Genomic DNA, 6,917 nt, shown 5'->3' with positions numbered 1-6,917 from the left:
TATGGAATCAAAACCCCAACTTTTCTCTTATCATGCCCAGCGACCACCAGAAAGGAAATCTCCTTGTGGCAACAAACATAAGATATTCTAAATGGATGTTATCTCCTTACTTTCAGTTGGTGGGTTTCCCTCATGTCCACATGATTGATTGTAATCTGATGTGATAACTATGATGCTACACCTATCGAATATATGTGATTCCCTGTCCTCTTGAACAAACACTCCAACAAGTCTCCCTACTGCTTGCAAATGATACTTTTAAGTCATTTGATTTGAGAAAATAAATGGTATTCAAGTTAAAGATATTCTAATAATCACACAAATTGAAACCGTGAACTCAGGGAACTCCACAAACCATCAAAATTCTCTTGTGGGGTTTTCATCTTTTCTCAAAATCGTACTCTCATGGTTGAAAAGACTACAACATATTCTCCACTTATAGGAAACACCATAACTTTCACCTACCTCTGCAAAAATGACAATGGCTAAAGTACATGTGCGCAACATCCATTCTCCCATTAGTGCATTTATAAATTCACTTGTATGTACCGATCCAACACTCTGTTTGGTTAAGAATTTCAGCCAGCGTTGGAAACATAGAAAGATGGAACTAATCTTTCTCTGTGGATTTGCAAATAAGTGAATCGTGTTGGCATTATGATACTAGTGTTGTCTCTGATGTCAACTCACTCACAGTGTAATAGGTCTATTCAGAGGTAACAGGGCATTGGTACAGAAGAACAGGAAGATGGAACTAAAGTCTACTAATCAGAATGAAGAAGTTGAAGGTAAAGGATGGGGAAAAGAAGTTTAAGATGTATCCATAGGTCCACTTAGTCAAAACAACATATACACACTGGTTCACAGAACAAAAAGGTTGTATAACTATACACACACTTTCACAAGAAGAAAAGCGCGTATATGTTGGAAAATCAAGGAAATTCAAGAGGAGACAATATCAGGGGTCAATAACATGGTATTAGCCCACAATATTGAGCGGAGTAACAACTATTTGATCCCGTCCAAGAATACCATGGGTCCTAAGTGGTTTTGGTCCAAGGTATTGAGAAAGGCCTAAAGCTATATAAGGAGGAGAAGATCATAAGGCCAGGGTGTGCAAGTGAAAGGGTTTCTACAGAATACTTCTATCTGAAGTGTATTTTATGTTGTAGGGGCTATGCTTGTGATTTGATCTAAATATTTTGTGCACCTTGAATTCAATGTTGGATCAGGATCATGAGACCTGAAATGAATTATCATTGAATGATATGATATTGGTTGGGCTAGATCTAATGGTATACACATGTTTTTATTCTTTAATTGTCATGATCCGGGTTTGTCTAAAGTCCACAATATCAATGAAGTTATGAGCTAATATTTTCAGATCTATAGGCTGGTTCATCTCAGTAAAAGCATGTGTACTCGCAGGTTCTACTCTTCCAAGTAGCGTATACAAAGGAAAAGATTTTTCTTCAGATCTAACTGATCTATCTAATCAATTCTGTTGTTTTGTTATTGTCTGTTAATGAAGTTTTCTTAGATTTGAATGTAAAACTGAATGCATAAGGAGTTTGGTATCTGATTGATTGATTGTATAAGTGAGAAGGGTGATCTCTTCTACTGCCTGTGTAAAGCTCTGTAAATTGACAGTAGTTGTTCAGTATATTGTTAGTTGGTACAGACTTGATTAAGAATTTTTATGTTTCAGTAGTTTTGAAGGTATACACAGGTTTTATTAAAGAAGTAGCGTATACATGCAGGTTGGGTTCAGTAAAGTAGCGTATACATTCTGATGCATGATTTTTGAGGTTGCAGCTGGTTCTAAATGATGATGCAGGTTTCTGGGTTCAACACAGTGTTTTGGTGATAGTGATATGACTGTTCAGATTAACTGATTATTGGTTGATATAGTTTGAAAGTTATGATGGGTCTAGTATCAAAATTTGGCCTTCATGTGTATTGTTGTGTGTCAGGAGCATCCAGTCTGAAAATTTATGAAACGTGGTCCCTGGAAGAAGGGAGAAGGTTGTAGCCTTCTGTAGGCCAGCCCTTACATACTAGTAAACACATTGGTTAGTACAAGAGCTAGGGGGTTGTAGCTCCCTTCCAGTAGAAGCTGGAAAACGAGAGAAGGGTGCAGCCTTCTGCAGGTGGGTGCCTGTGTACTGGTATGAGTCTGCACGAGTACACAATTGTAAACATATTTTCTTATTATTAAAAGAAGATAGAGATGACAACAATAGGTGGTTTTTCTCCCACATTGGGTTTCCACCTTAAATCTAGGTGTTCATGTGTGTAGCTTATGTGTGATTGTTTATTATGGTTTTACTACACTATTTAACAAGTCAGTGATGCACTGATTAAAGACCATCACAAGATTAATTGATTAAATCATAAGTTCTTTGGGTATATGCTGGTTTCTCTAATAATAGTAGCATGTACATGATAGTTCACTTCACAGAAGTAGCGTATATAAATCTATTTGGGAAATGAAAAATTATTGAACTGATATTACTAATTCACTCCCCCCCCTTCACTATTATTTCCAACAATTGGTATCAAAGCAGGTCCTTCAGAAGAATCTTGATTGCTTGAAGGAAGATCTTTCAACATGAATAATCACGAAGGCATGGGATTTGTCAGACCCCCAATCTTCAATGGGAACAACTTAGTATATTGGAAAATAAGAACTAGAGCTTATCTACAACTGCTTGGAGCCGATTTTTGGGAAATTTTGGAAGGAGTATATCAATTTCCAGCAGCAATTCCTATAGACTCTATAGGTAAGAAGTTATACGAAACCAATGCCAAAGCTGTCAATACATTATTGGGAAGTCTGTCAAAATCAGAATGTTTCAAAGTCATGCAAATCAAGACAACCAAAGAGATATGGGACAAAATCATTCAGAGCTACAAAGGAGACTCTCAGGTAAAACGTGCTAAGATTCAAACACTCAGAATTTAGTATGAAACCCTTAAGATGCATAGTGATGAGAGTGTTGCTAGTTACTTTTTATGTACAGATGAGATTTTTAATTGTATGAAGAATCTGGGTGAGAGATAAAGGAAGCTACTTTAGTTGAGAAAATTTTGAGATCTTTGTCTTCTAAATTTGAGTCAAAAAAATTTTCCATAGAAGAAAAACAAGATCTTCAAACTATTACTATGACTTAACTCCATGGAATCCTAATTGCGTTTGAAATGAGAAAAGGAGGTCCATCAGATATGAGAGAAGCTACTTTTACAGAGTCAGCAAAGGGAAAAGAAAAGAAAGAGCACAATGAATCATAACACATTTCAGAAGAAGAAGATGAGGTAAATTTTATCAAGAAGCTTCAACGGGGTTCCAAAAGATTCAGAGGTAAGCTACCTTTCAAATTCTTTTCTTGTGGTAGAGTCGACCATTATGCTACCAAATGTCCTCATAAAGATAAATATGAAAAAGGAAAGGAATATACAAAAGGGAATAGAAAACAGGTTGTGAATAGAAGGAGTTACTATACGCATGAAGATAGTGATGGTTTATCTAATAGTGATGAAGATGAAACTGAACAAGATTATAGACTACTCATGGCTTATGACAATGATGATTTTTTGGATGCCTTAGAAGAGGAAGACTTTCTTGAAGAAATCACTAAACTCAAAATCTGTTTAGAAGAAAAGAATATGATCATAGATACATTGACACACCAACTCACTGAAAGAGAAAAACACAATGAAAATCTAGAATGTGAAATTGTGGGTCTAAGAAAAGAACTTGAGAAGACAAAATATCTTAATCTTAGATTTGCTAAAGGATCTGAAACTTTAAATGAAATCATCAAAGTTCAACATTCTCCTCTGATAAAGACAGGTCTTGGATATACTGAAGAATCATCTCAATCACAGAAGCTGTCAGCCTCCACTAGAAGCTATCTTGATGCAGCAAAGGCTAGTGAACAATATGTCAATTGTCAACAAATGCCTAAAATTACTCATCAGGTAAATCATAATCAATTTACTCCAATGATGAATATCAGTGGAAACTTCAACCAATAGGTAAACAATGCCAAAAGATTCTACGATCACAAAAACTTCTTTAATGGGCGATGATTTTCATGTCATAACTTTGGGCATAAGGCTGCTCAATGTGTTGGTTACAAAACCATCATGACTAGAGAAACACAAAATAAAAGGAGTGTAATAGGAATCAATAAAAGTTCCTATAATAACTTTTCTCCTCTTGAAAATGAAGTAGAATGTTCGATTCGTCAACTTTGGTCATGAAGAATCTGAATGCAGGAGAAATTTTCGGCCATCACTTCAAAATGAGCAAACATCATTAAATCCCAAGATATGGAGAAAGAAGGAATCTCAATCAGAAAGATGTGGCATAGCTCTGTATGTAGAAGGATAAGAAAATCAATGGTACATCAACATCGGATGCTCCAAACACATGACAGGTGATAAAGAGAAACTTCATTCATATAATGCTTTAGAAAAGGAAAAGAATGTCTCATTTGGAAATGACACTCCAACTGTCATTAAAGGTAAAGGTTATGTCTTCTTGAAAGAAAAGGTTAAAGATGGAAATGTCATGTATGTAGATGGTTTAAAGCATAACCTGTTGAGTGTCAGTCAAATGTGTGATCAAGGAAATGAAGTTGTGTTTCGATCAAACATGTCTGGTTCGTGAGCTTCATACATGAAAGATCGTGATCAAAGGAACAAGAACTCCAAACAACTTATACATACTCAAAGGAAGGAAACAACAATGTTATCTAAGAAAAACGGACAAAAACTGGCTATGGCATAGAATATTGGGACATCTAAGCTTTTCTCAAAAAAGAAAAGCATGCAGGCTCAAGGCCGTTCGTGATCTTCCAGATATCAACATCCCAGAAAATACCATATGCAAACCATGTCAAGTTGGTAATAAAACCAGAGCTCACTTCAATGAAAAAGAAGGATCAGCTAATAAGCCTCTTGAACTCATCCATACTGATTTATTTGGACCAACAAGGAAAAAGTCACCTCGTGGAGAATAATACTTTATTTTATTTATTGATGATTTTTCCAGGATGCGTTGGATAGGTCCACTAAAGCATAAATATGAAGAACTTGAAAAGTTTAAAGCCTTCAAAGCTTTAGTTAAAAATGAATCAGATCAAAAAATCAAATATCTCAAATCTGATCGAGGGGGAGAATTCATATCAGATGAATTCTTTGACTTTTGTGAACAACATGGAATAAAAAGGCAATTCTCTGTGGCAAGAACTCCTCAGCAAAATGGTGTGGTGGAAAGAATGAACATAAAAGTTCAACAAATGGATCGAGCTATGCTTGATGAATCTAGAACTCTTGCAACCTTCTGGGGTGAAGCTGCATTTTCTTCTGTAACTATTCTCAACAAAGTAAATGTTCGGGTAAATAGAAATCAAACTCCATATGAACTTTGGTATGGTAAGGCTCCTACTGTTAAACACTTTAGAGTTTTTGGAAGCAAATGTTTCATCAAAAGGACTGATGAGAAACTTGGTAACTTCAAACCCAGAGCAGATGAAGGAATTATTCTTGGTTATTCATCTAGAAGTAAAGGATAAAAATGTTTTAATAAAATATTTCGGAAAATTGTTGAAAGAATTGATGTTGTAATTGATGAAGCATGCAAAAATCCGGAACAAATGAAATCAAAAAAGGAATATGACAATGAGGAAAATGGGGAATGCTTTCCCACATCAAATCAAAATGATATAGAAGAAGAAACCAATGAAGCACCAGAAGAAGATACAACAGACAAGGAAAAGACTCCATCCAGGTATGTTCAGAAGAATCATCCAGAATCTCAAGTTCTAGGAGAAAAAGGGTATGGAGTACATGCAAGAAGCACTCTTATAGGGACCTCAAGTTATCTAGCATTACTATCCTCCAAAGAACCTCAGAATGTAAATGAAGCCTGCAAAGATGAATGTTGGGTCAAGGCCATGGATGAATAACTAGACCAAATTGAAAAGAATGATTCTTGGGAATTAGTTCCTAGACCTCATGATAAAAATGTTATAGGAACAAAATGGATATGTAAAAATAAGCTGAATGAAAATGGAGAAGTTATTAGAAACAAGGCAATACTTGTTTGTAAAGGGTATGCTCAACAAGAAGGTATAGATTTTGAATAAACGTTTGCACCTGTTTCCAGACTTGAAGCCATAAGGATATTTCTTGCTCTCTCTAGTTTTCGAAAATTCAAAGTATATCAAATGGATGTAAAATCAACTTTTCTTAATGGAGATTTAGAAGAAGAAGTTTATATTGAACAACTAGAAGGATTCATTCTTGGAAATGATGCAAAACACGTATGCAAGCTCAAAAAGGCTCTCTATGGTCTGAAACAGGCTCCAAGGGCTTGGTATTACCGACTTGACAAATATCTACAACAATAAGGCTTCACAAAAGGTTCTACAGATAGAAATTTATACACAAGATTGAAAATGATAAACTGCTAATTATTGTTGTTTATGTTGATGATATCATCTTTGGTAGCAATGAAGAATCCATGAGTCAAAATTTTGCTTCAGTAATGCAGCAAGAATTTGAAATGTCCTCACTTGGTGAAATTACTTATTTTCTTGGTCTACAAGTACAACAAACAAAAGTTGTTATCTTTCTTTCGAAAACCAAATATCTCAAGCAGATCTTGAAGAAGTACGGAATTGAATATTCTAAACCAATATGTACTCCAATGGTAACAGGATGCAGTCTAAGTTCTAACGATGAATCACTAGCAGTAAACCAACCAACTTACAGGTCTATGATTGGAAGTCTACTTTATCTAATAGATACCAGACCTGATATCATGCATGCAGTAGGAATTGTTGGAAGGTTGCAAGGAAATCCAAAGGAATCACATCTCCAGGTAGTGAAAAGAGTTTTCAAATATC

The sequence above is a fragment of the Pinus tabuliformis genome, chromosome 3_2 (assembly GCF_031772625.1).
Source record: "Pinus tabuliformis cultivar Carrire ecotype Pingquan chromosome 3_2, CPIR1, whole genome shotgun sequence".
NCBI lineage: Eukaryota > Viridiplantae > Streptophyta > Pinopsida > Pinales > Pinaceae > Pinus > Pinus tabuliformis.
The sequence above is the reverse complement of the archived record's forward strand: the minus strand, read 5'-3'. Positions refer to the sequence as shown.